Source organism: Furipterus horrens, unplaced genomic scaffold, assembly GCF_987537825.1.
Source record: "Furipterus horrens unplaced genomic scaffold, mFurHor1.1.pri manual_scaffold_15, whole genome shotgun sequence".
Classification (NCBI taxonomy): Eukaryota; Metazoa; Chordata; class Mammalia; order Chiroptera; family Furipteridae; genus Furipterus; species Furipterus horrens.
This window is the reverse complement of record NW_028327185.1, coordinates 20,882,353-20,894,690: the sequence shown is the minus strand read 5'-3', so window position 1 is coordinate 20,894,690 and position 12,338 is coordinate 20,882,353. Positions and strand designations below refer to the sequence as shown.

At 52.7% G+C, this 12,338-nt stretch overlaps 1 protein-coding gene across 2 annotated transcripts in view; it reads right to left on the bottom strand.

The window, feature by feature from the left end:
• The window catches only part of SLC35F3 (solute carrier family 35 member F3), a 265,334-nt gene that overhangs the window by 76,293 nt on the left and 176,703 nt on the right, over nt 1–12,338 (bottom strand). The window lies entirely within an intron of this gene.

Here is a 12,338-nt window from a genome sequence, read left to right as displayed (position 1 = left end):
AAACGTTCTATTTCACTGCCTCTTATAATACCTATCATTTATTAGTTCCATGACCTTACTCATTTCTAACACTTGTGAAACTAGATCTACCTCATGAAAACTAAAAATATTCTATAAAAATACTTCCAAAACACTGAATAGCATAAATAGAAAACAATCTATAGTAATCTTAGTACTCTGAGATATTGGTGTTGCTGCTTCGCTGCATTTTCCCCAGTCCTTTGTGTCCCTGCACACACACACACACACACACACACACACACACATACTCACACACATGACACATCATATTGTATCTTTATACAGCATTCATTTATGCTACTGCACAACAGCAAGGACTTATAATTCCCACAGGGCGGCACACAGTGCACCGCGCCCTGGGAGTATTTCAATTGTCTAGGAAGTCACCAGGGAGCACGTACCCTGTGCCAAGAGTTGGGCGGTCCATAAATAAATACAAAACATGACCACTGTTCTTCAGGAACTTACAGTCAACATGAAAATCATAAACAGACCCATGAAAGAATTACAGAACTGTTACATGCAAAATGGAGAGCTCTGGACTGTCACGGAAATTCAGGAGACAATGCAACCAACATGGGCTGTGGGGCTAACAGTGGAAAGAACAGAGAAGGCAGAAGCTAGGCCTGGGCCTGGAAGGATAGAAACGCTCTGAGCAACAAGAGGAGCAAAGTTCAGGGTCAGGAAGACACGTGGTCTGCTCAGGGGCAGCGGAGAAGATGGTGAGGCCCCTGCCCCCTGAGACACCCTGTCTTGCTCTGCTCAGCCATGAAGCAGGTCGGACATTCAGCCAGGCTGGCCAAAGGGACTAGAGCAAATTCAGATGTCAACCCTGCTTTATTTAGGAAGCATACACCCCAGTGTCCGTAACAAACAGATCAAATTAAAGAATACATGTAGAGTGACAATAAAGTTGGGGAGCAGACGCATCTGTGCTCCACTATTTGAAATGCAGCAAATGCACCCCCCATATTGGCACCGTTATCAGGGTCACTGGCAATGAACTGTCCAATGTGTGCTCAGATTTTGAGAATGCATTTTGAGGGGGCTCTTTCCTGTTGTGAAAGCCTCTCGAATCTCCAAGTGCAGGGAATTCTGGTTTACCTTCCCCTTCTCCTAAATTGCAAGTCCAGCAATTCCTGTTTGACGTCTGCCCCGCCTTTACGACAGCAATGGATGCAGACTGAGCCTCACACGGCTTCCTGCTCCAGCCCCTCTGACCTCTCCTACACGCTAGAAATACCATCTGTCACCCTCACTCCCCATACCCCTCCCCACTCACAACCTCTCTAGTCATGACCTTGTACCTTCCATTCTGACCTGGCACTTGAGCCAACAGTTCCGGAGCAGTGCAAACTGGATCAAACCCTGGGGGTGCCGACAGGTGCTGTAACCGTGGGGGCAAGCATCTCCTTTCTGCCGTCACTTCTGAATCTCTGGTTATGCCACGTAATCACTGAGAAACCCTGGGGACAGGCGGGCTTTCCTCTGCTCTGTTGCCTGAGTTGCTTCCATTGAGTATTTTGGAGATAGATGTGTGTGTGCACACGTGTGTGTAGGAAGAGCATCTTCTCATGCACACTGCGTACTCCACGGCACGATGAGATGTAACCACACTTGTGCCCAAGCTTCCATCCTGACTCTGTCTGAGTCAGGCAGTTTCCTGAAACCACGCGTTAGTCCTGCCACCTGCAAAATTCACATGCTCCTTGGCCAGGCAGAAGTAGTACCCGCAGGCTCTGTCTGCTCAGGAGAAGGAACCTCTAGCTCATAATGGGTGAGCTGGATGGTTGGTGTAGCTGCCAAGTCATGAGGGTCCAAGGCACGTCCTTCGTCTCATAAGCTGGCCGCTGCTCTTCCTCAAGAAAATGATGAATTGGGTGCTTATGTTTATTTTGTGGAAGTCATTTATATGAGAAAGCAAGAAACATCGGAAAACAATTTACTCTCAAAGTTCCCATAAAATGGCTCTTCCAAACTTTTGAGAGAACACAAGTGTTTCTTTTTTGAGGTTGCCTGAGAATAAGTGGACCCTTGTTGACTCTAGGGAAACAGTGTCTGGGAGGTTTGCACTTGGAAAGTGACTTAGAGGAAGGGGCCTGGAGCTGGGGTCAAAGACCACCCATGGGCTGGCATGTCCCGCCCCCCCAAAAGCAAAAAGCAAAGGAGCAAGCACTGTACAGAGATGGAGAGACCCCTCCCAACAACATCTCCATCAATAGGATCTGTACAGTTATTTTTATACTTTCTTTGAGGCATAATTTTCATAACCATAAAATTCACCTGTTTGAGGAGTAATACAATTTGTGATTTTTAGTAAATTTACAGAATCGTGATGTCATCGCTACTACCCAGTCTTTGAACATTGTATCACCTCACAATGAGTCTTCATGCCGATCTATAATCCTTCCCCATTTCCACCCCCAACTTCAGGCCAACGCAAGTCTGTGTTCTCTCTACAGGTCTGGCCCTTCACAAGACATGTAGACCTTTGCATCTGACCTCTTTCACTTATCGCAATGTCTTTGGGGTCCATCTGCACTGTAGCACGTGCCAGTAGGCCGTTCTTCTCTGTGGCTGAATATTCTGCATTGTGTTTATTCATCCATTCGTTGATGGACACGTGCATTGTTTCCAGTGAATAATGCCACTATGAACACTCACATAGAGGTCTTTGTGTGTTTTCATTTGTTACATGTTTTCATTTCTCTTGGGTGAACAAGTTCGGTTTTTAGGCCACTCATCCGACACACATTTACCGGCACCCACTGTGGGGCACAGGCAGACACAGCCTTGCATAGAAGAGTCTGGTTAGTCCCTGCGACAGTGGACTCGGTCCTCTAACTGCACCCACACAGGACACTGCTGAGAGCCGCCCTGGGAACCAGAGCACCTCCCCCCCCCGCCCCCTTTCCAGGACTGCCCCAGGGAAGAGGGCCAGGTGAACAATTTCCATTCATTGATCACTGATGTACATGTCAGTTCAGGACTTGGCCACCAAGCTACATAGCTTTGGTAAAACAAGGCACTTGGAAGAAAGCTTTTGTTTATGGTCATTTGCAAGTGCAATTCACCTCCCAAAGATGCAGTTTGGGTTTTGTTTATCTCACTACTCATTACCTACTTGCTCAGTAAATTTATGTGTGATTTTTTTTTGAAGCAGTGGTTTGGAGGAGAAGGGAGAAGAGGCTGTCACATGTAAAATGCACTGCAGGCCCTGGATGTCCCATGGCAGTGCGCATCTCACATGTGCCCACCTGCACTTGCCAGGCCACCTGCTGGGACTCCTGGGGTCAGAAAATACGCCCACTCTTCATGCACAGCTGAGGCCCCAGTCACACTCCTGACCAGCACTGGTCCCGGGACAGAATGAAAGCCACAGATAATCAATACTGGATGCTGACCCTGAGTAAGGGAGTAGGAAGTCAAGGGACAAGTGACAGCGGAACACCCGGTACTGCCATGCTCTGTGCCCACAGGTCTTAGGTATGCTTTCCACCCGTGATAATGCTGGTGGGCAGCATGACTGTCCTCATTTCTCAGACTGGCCAGCTGAAGCCTGAGAGGTGTCCTTTCCGGGAGTGTGAGCAGCTGAGGCGCACCTGGAAGCACCTGTCTGATGCCAAAGCAGCAGCAGGAAGGGAGAGCGTCCTTATTCTCCCCTTTGAAAGCGGATCAGGGCCCTGGGTAGAACTGCCCGTCACTAAAGAGGGACTTCAGGTTTCCAGAGCACAGACCTGTTTTTCAATATGGGGGAGGCTGTGTCTGTGTGGGACTCCAGCTGGGACTTGCCACCCTGCAATGTCATGGACTGAATGTTTTTGTCCTCCCCACCCCCCATATTCATATGTTGAAGCCCTAACCCCCAGTGTGGCTGTATTTGGAGATGGGGCCTCTAAGGAAGTAATTAGGTTAAGTGAGGTCACAAGGGTGGGGCCCTGCCCTGAGAAGCTCATGAGAAGAGGCGGTGAGAAGGGAGCTCACTCGCTGGCCCCTCCGTGAGCACAGGCAGGAAAGGCCACGTGAGGACCAGTGAACCGGTGGCCGTCTATAAGCCAGGAGAATCCTCAGCAGAGACCAGATTTGCTGGCACCTTGATCTTGAACTTGCATCCTCTACTAGATCTGTGAGAAAACGAATGTCTGTTGTTTAAGTCACTTGACTGTGGTTCTCTGTCATCCTGGCCAAGAGACGGCCCGAGGGTGTGACAGTGCAGATGGTGCTGGGCCACCACTGAGCAGCAGGGGGTGGCCGCTGTGAGGACAGACGGTGCAGTGGACAGCCTCCAAGGAGAAGGAACTCGCATGGGATGCTGAGAATGGTGTACCAGACAGCACCCCGCCATTGCCGTGGACACCTCCTGATGGTGGCTGAGGCCTTTGCCGTGAGTGGTGCCAGGACCGTGGGCAGAGGCAGGAGACAGCAAGGCCACCACGAAGGTGCTTGTGTGGACACAAGCCTGGGTGCTGATCTGGGGGTGAAGTAGGGTGGTGGGCGGCTTCTCCAGGCCCCCTGAAGCTCCACCCTGAGCAGTCCGAGAGCTGGGCTGAATCTGGCACAGACCCGGGCCACTCCCTCCCTTCCCCACTGTCGCAGTAAACAGACTTCTGGGCTGGTCCTTCCACCCGCAGCTCCTTAGGGGTCGCAAACAATGCCAAGTGTCCAACTAACACCAGTCTGCAGCGGTTTAAGACAAGCCTGGGATGTTCACAGCCTCGGGCGAGCGTGACTTGTGAGAAAATGACTGGGTGTGGGCGGGTGTCATGCCGTGTGGTTCCCGCCTGCGGGGAAGGGGCGATGTCTGCAGGGAGCGAGGCCGTTTCAGTGCGTGGTCCGCAGACACCCGAGCCTGAGGGATCAGTGTTAGTCCCAGGCCTGCTGCAGGGCCCTGCGGCCTCTGGAGCCTTGTGGCCGGGGCTCGGCAGGCCGCCATGTGCAGCAGGCGCTCGCGGTGGCTCCCGACCCGCACACAAGCGCAGACCACGCACGCTCTCCTCTGTTCTGATGTTCTCCTTGCCTGAGGGAGGACTCCTTCAACTTTTACAGGGACTGAACCCCACAGTCGGCACTCCAGGTTAGTGAGGGTTTTATAGGCGGGCAGGCTGGGTGCGAGTTGCCCTGCTGGGCCGTCGGGGCTCTGCGGGGAGGGCATCAGCTGGAGCCTTTTCCCTGGAGGCAGCAGGAGCAGGAGCAGGGGCAGGATTTTAACTGATGGCACGTGTTATTGCACAATTCATCTTGAAGAACAAAGCGCTGTTTTCTAGAATGTGTCTCCAGTGCTCAGCAGAGTCATGCCTCTGAGGCAGGACTGAACTTGCTCAGTCAAGGATTGAAGTGCGGTCTGCCGTGAGGTGCCACACTGTCCTCCGCAGCTTCGTTGCCCACCAGGGCCACGGCTCCCTCACCCAATGAGGGTGATGTGGCTGGGCTAAATCCAATCAGTGACGCTTTTCTGTGAAAACACCGGAGGTGGCCCCAGGCAAGGCTTGGACGTAGCACAGCTCTCTTGGTCCTTCTGTGCTTCTTTTTGCGCCACCCCAGCCCCTGGCGTCCTCTCTCAAGCCCAGGGGGTTCTTGCTGCTGAAGGTTTATGGGCACACACTCACATGGCTGGCTTTCCCTCCTGCTCCAATACCAAACACCACCCTGCAAGTGTGCACCTCTGCCTGGACTCACACACAGGCACACATATGCACACACACATAGACACACGTGCACACATATGGGCACATGCAAAGCACAAGCACACATGCACACAAGCACACACCTAGACACATGTGAAGGCACACATGCACACATGGCCATATAACATGCATGCAGGCACACTCAAGCACATGCACACACATGTATTAATGCACAGCGCAAACACACCTGCAGGCACACGTGTGTGCACGCATAAACACATATGTGTTGTGTGCATGCATGCATACAAGTATTCACAGGCACACATGTATGCACACATAGGCCATGTTTCTTATCTGTCCTAGGTCTCACTTCCTCAGAGCTCTGCAGGGAAACCAATCTCTGTTAATGAGTAAGCAACTTAATAGACTCATCACATGTTTCTGCTGGCTGAGATCATACCAGACCTATTCTTTTTTTTAAATCCTCACCTTAGGACATGCCCAGTGATTTTGGAGAGGGGCAGGAAGAGAGAGAGACATTGATGTGAGAGAGGAACATCAATAGGTGCTTCTTGCATGCAACCAGACCGGGGACCAAAGCCGCACTCTAGACACGTGCCCTGACCGGGAATCAAACCGGCAACCTTTCAGTTTACAGGCTGATGCTCCAACCAGCTGAGCCACGTGGCCAAGGCGAAACCTATTCTAATCCCCTTTATTTTCAGAAGAGAGAAGACTGGGTTCCCAGAGGTGAGGGGCACACGTCTGACTGATGTAGCTGGTGGGGAGCAGGGGTGACACCTGTGTCCTGACCCTCAGCCAGCATTCTCCCCCGCACACGACTCCCCAGGTCACACAATGTCTTAACCAGTGAAAACGAGTCACTCGCCAGAGAGGCTTTAAGAATTACTTCTCTCTCAGCTCTCCCAATATAGGTCTTCTGCCCCCTCTGCTGCCCCTGCCAGCCTTCAGCCTACCCATCCTCCCTGTGAACAGCTCCACTGCCACGCTTCCGAAGGACAGCAGAGTCCGGGCTCTGGTCCTTTGCTCCCTCCCACATCTCCACACTCCTGTGTCTCTGACGTCTTTCAGACCCTCCTTCTCAAGGCCAACACCAGCTCTCTGCTCCCGTGTCCTCTGCCCCCTCCAGGCCAAGGCCATATCATCTCCCTCCTTGGGGGAAACCTTAGGCCTGTCCTGGAACCAGCCTCCATCCTCTGTCTACAGGAACACCTGGCTCTCGAAAAGATCTCTGCCGTCCCACTAAAGACAGCAGGACCCTCCCACCTGAGCCACGCTCCTGAACCGGCTTTCCTCCTCCCTCACGGCATCCGCCCTTGCAATCTAGCGTGCAGCCCAGCCCCCACTTACAGCTGTTTCTGCGCCCCCCGTCGCATCTGCCACCCCATCCCACTGCCCATCTGGGGTTCTTCCTGTGGCTTCCATGCTGCTTCAGCATTCAGACCTCTCTTCTGCCTTCTGTTCTCCCTTTGCCATGTGGCCACCAGGATTCACGTGCCCATCATCCCTGGAGCCATCTCTCTCTCTCTCACCTGACCTGTCACCCAGCCTTCACACTCCTCCTCCCATCTCCCCTGAAGGCCCCGCCAAGGACTCACACTCACCTGGTCCAGGCTGACTTCCCATCTGTCCCTCGAATGTCCCCTCTGCCACTGCCATGTTCAGACTCAATCTTCAGAGGGTCTTGATGGCTCCCTTTCCAGTCCTCCTACCCACACTCTGCCACCATGACCTGCCTTCCCTCTCTGTCCCGTCTTTGTCCTCACCGTGGGAAATGCAGAGGGTAGGACATGGGCACACCACTCAGCAGTGACCTCACAGTGACTTGCCTAATGGCCCTGAACTCTGGTTCCTCACCTGTGTGGTGGGCACAGCACTCCAGTGTGCAGAGGTGTCTGAGGACGGAACCAGGTCTGCAGGTCAAGGGCTCATGACATGTGTGAAGCAAATGTCACCACATGATTAGGACCATTAGCTCAAGTATGGGTACTGCAGTCACCTCCAACATGGCTCCCTGTCTCCACTGGACACCCTCCTGCAGTTTTTCCAACTTTTTCACTGTTGCCTTCAATGCGTGTGCATGTACGCACCCACACCTCTAAAAAAAGTGTCACAAGTCAACCTTGATTCTTTTCTTTTAATTCTCACCTAAAATATATTTATTGATTTGAGAGAGAGAGTAAGAGAGAGCGGGACACTGAAGTGAGAGAGAAACATTGATATCAATGGGTTGCCTCCCACACGCTCCCCGACCAGGGATTGAACCTGCAACCCAGGTATGTGCCCTGACTGGGCATCGAACCCACAACCTTTTGGTGTATCGGATGACACTCAACGAACCGAGCCACACTGGCGAGGGCTCAACCTTGATTCTTGTTGCCTGTGATACACTTTGGTATTTTGATTCTATCCTAGCTCCTTTGATAAATATATTGTGATTGGTGTAATCTGTTTAATGACCAATTTGGAACCACAGCTCTGTAAGGTCTTAAGACTTAGATGGTATCATTCTCCTCTTCAACTGTTTCAATCCTGTTTCAATCCACTCTCCTGAGGCCTCAGCATTTGCCTGAGGTCAGCCTTGACCTCAGCCCTGCCCCCCCCCCCCCCTGCACTTCTTAAGACCACCTGCAGGTCTCCACCAGGTGACCTCCTTTCTAGAGATGCAGCTTTGTCTGTGGAGCTACCGGTGTCAGGAGTGCTGAGTCCCCACCGCCCACCTATGACCGCAGAGGGGCATGCTCCACCGTGGCATCCTGGTGATGCTCCCAGGAGGTCAGTGCCTTCGTGTCGTCATCACCCCAAGGTGGGTGATGAGAAGGGTCTGAGGCCACATCCAGACTCAGACTCCATCAGAGCATGTCACTTGGGCAAAACAGGGGCTAACAGTGGCAGAGCACCACACAGTAGCCTCTGCATCCCAACCAAAGCAGGCTTGCCCTCTGCTGACACACACCACTTATTTTATACTCCTGTATGGCATTTTAAACAATTGCATTTCAACATGCAATAATAATTTTGTGCATCTGTGCTATTTCTTACTTGTCTGGAAGCTCTGATAGGTCGAGGATTACATTTAACTCCTTTTAGCATCCACAGGAACTTCTGGCTTATTCTCTCACACCTATTAGGTAACATACTTGATCAATATACGAATAACTTTTGTCACTGAGGTTTCAGGCCTAGGGCAAGCCAATCTGGGAAATATTTGGGGGCGTGGAAATCCTTGGGCACCATACTTCTCAAGACACCTCTCAGGCTGGGGCTACACACAGCAACTGGACATCGCGGGAAGGCAGTCTTATCCCATTGATGGAAACCAAGAAGCTAGACCTACCCTGGGGAGAGCTGAGCCCGGCTGACTGTCCTGGAGCAGCAGTGGGCCCTGTGAGCCCGAGTGGTGGGAGCTTAGGGAGCACACTTCCTGAGCATTTGCAAAGTGTCATGAGCTGATGTCCTTGTCCCTGGTACGCAAATGAAACTCAGCTGTGCAAAGGTTTTGCAACGTTTTCGAGTCAGGCAGGTATGGCTGTGAAGCCTGGCACCCTTGCCTTCCAACTGCTGGACGTTGTGTGACTGACTTCTCTGAGCCTCAGTCTCCCCACCTTTAAATTGGGACAACATGCTCACCCTTCCTGTGGGAAGAACAGGATAATACAGCAATCGACCCCTCTAGCAAAGCGCCTGCAACGTGGTAGGCTCATTAGCAATGACTATTGTCCTCCTTATTAAGAGGGACATATTGTCGCCCCCATTTCCACAGGAGAGAACTTTCATCATGAGCCAGAGTGACTTGGCTCAGCCTGAGAGGTGGGCACGCACGCACACAGCCCCCCCAACCCCCAAGCCCTCACCATTTCCATAACACTTCACGCTGCTGGCCTCCAGGGGGCGTTCATTATACTGCTCTCAACTACTAATTCCTACTGCACGTCATTTTATTGAACATGTGACTATGGATGAGCCCTGTAAATACCACTCTATGAGGACGCGTTACTGATCAATATTCAGCGAGTGCGCTCGAGGGGAAAGCCAGGAAGGATACGAAAGCGAGATGCGCTGCCAGACAGGACAGACGACACCGCCCCGGCTGAAAACCACTTTCCAAGCCTCAAACCCCCTCAGAGGCCCAGCGGCAGCCCCCTCGGGGCGCTTCCTGGCTAGGCCTCACAGGGCCACCACCCCTCCTCCCAGACAGCCCCCTCCCCCCTCCCCTGGGCCTGACAAGTTTCCTCACTTCAGGGGCAAGGCCTCTGCCTCAGGAGGCCACCTGGGGTGAGTCAGTGTCAGCGTCCCTGCGCCACTTCGTTCCTAGCACTGAGCCAGAACCTACTACCTTGCACTACGTAACTTATCGATCTACGCGTCTCTTTCCCACTCGGCTGAAACTTCTTTAGGAGAATGAAGCTAGTACTGCTCATTCTTGCAATTCCAGGGTCTGGCTGAGCACACAAAGGACACAGACGAGGTATTTGCAGAGTAAATGGAGTCATCTTGCCCCTCTTTCTGCGACCGAGTCCCACCGCACATTGCACTTCCTATTTTGGTTTTATGTGCACAACATGCTGGTGCCTTCTATCCTCCCCTAGAAGACACGATCCACACGCTGATAAATAGTCCTTGCTGGCTGCGTTCGGGCACTGTCGCCTGTCTGCCGTCCACGCAGGAACAGCCACAGGATGGGGACCACCGTGCCCTATGCATCCAAGGCAAAAAGAAAAAGAAAAAGATTCAGCACTTCTAAAACAAGCACACAAGAGGCAAATGGCTTCAGAAAATAGACCAGAAGTCAAATTGAACCAAAACAACAAGGAGAAACACCAGGCAGAGAGGCAGCTGCCTGCAGCCCAGACATTCGGAGGGCGGGTTTTCTCAGGCCCTGCCCTGTACTTGGCTGATGGACACACAGGTTTCTACACAAAAAGGGGACTGGAGACTTGAGTGTCATGGAACGTGGCAGATGCTTCTAGATACTGACCCCGCACATCCACTCTTTTTTTAAAAAAATTAATCTTTGCTGTATTTTTTCCCAACCACATACCTACTCTTTGAAGGCAGCAAGAAGGTGCTAAAGGGGCGAGACAGCCCGTGACGGGAGACCTACCAGACGTTTATTATGAAGCATCTATTGTGTACCAGGCACATGCTAGGCACTGTCGCTTACCCTCCCTCACTGCGGAGTCTGCTGAGGTAGGGTGTTAGCTTCCACTTTACAGTTCAGGAAACTGAGGCACAGCACTTCTGCAAGTCAAACAGTTTCAGGGAAGAGAACAGTCTAGGTCCCTGATGTGTCCAATGAGCAGTTTAATACACTTTCCATCACCCACAGATTTTTATGTGCCAAAGTTGGTTAAAAAGTCAAGCCCATGGTTTGCTAAGGCTGTTGGGGTGAAGAGGGGGTTCAAAGCTCACCTGGCAACAGCACCAGGGAATGGGGGAGGGGATCCCCTACCTGTGCCTGGCATGTCACTCACTGCCTCCTGCAGCCGTCTGAGGTCACAGGGCCCAGCCTGGGAGGCCTCCCCACCCCTGTCCAGAGGAGAACAGCTCAGCCTGTCCTGCCCAAGCTAGAGAGAAGATCCAACCTGCCTTCCTTAAATGGTGGGGGAGGGGATGGGGCAATGTCCCCTGAGGACCTTTTGTGTGAGAAACCTTCCAGCTTCCCTGAGGGAAATAAAGGGCCAAACCTTCCCCTTCCCAGCTCACAGGCACACCTGGGCAAAGTCCCTGACAAAGTCTGGAGATGCACCCCTCTCCCGGGAGAGGTAACACATGCACTAAATTCAGGTGTAGACAACTGACACCAAATCTCTCCTAGACTGGGGGTGGGGGTGGGGTGCAGGGAGACAACTACAAGAAGGAAAAAAAATAACCTCCTAAAGATGGAAAACGATGACAAATAGGTAAGTTGTCGCAAGTTAGGACAAAATCATGTTCTGAAAAGCACGGGTTTGGGATCCGCCAGCCCAGGATTCCAATTCTGCTTTACCACCCGCCACCCGGAGGTCCACCCACCCTCTGGGCCTCACAGTCCTCATCTGTAGGATGGGGACATGATAGCAGGATGGCTACTGGCAGGCCTCTGTGCACAGGAGCATACAACTGTCCCGGGAGCCTCTGTCTTGCCGTCACTGGTTCTCAGTCTCATGGTAACAGATGACAATTCACCCCAGGAAGCAGGGGTCCTGATTCCGGGCTGCAGTCCAGAGGCCCGACAGGAGCCACGGCCAACATGCACAAGGAGGCCTGCACTGGGCTGTTAGCTCAGGGTGAGTGAGGGCCTGGAACTGGGGGAGCTGCTTTCCTCTCCCTGCCGCTCACTGACTGGCCCTGCCCAGCCCTCAACCCGGCCAGCTCCAGGAGACCTGGCCATTCCACTGCCTCTTGGGAGGAGGAGTTATGGACTGAGATGGGTCTCTCTCTACTCCCCGCCCCCCGCCCCCGCCCCATCAGAAAGCAAGGTCCCTTCCACTGGGCTGTGTCTGACTAAGGCAGGGCTCTTCAGGGGCCTTGGTAGGCTCCTTCTCCTGGTCTCTGCCTCACATTCCCTGAGCGGGGGCAAGAACAGGTTTACAGACAGGTGGTGGCTTTCCTCTCCCCTGCTTGTCCCCGCCTGTTCCCCAGGCGCTGGGGGCTGTGAGGTTCAGAGCAAAGGGAGCCAGCTCTGCCTGT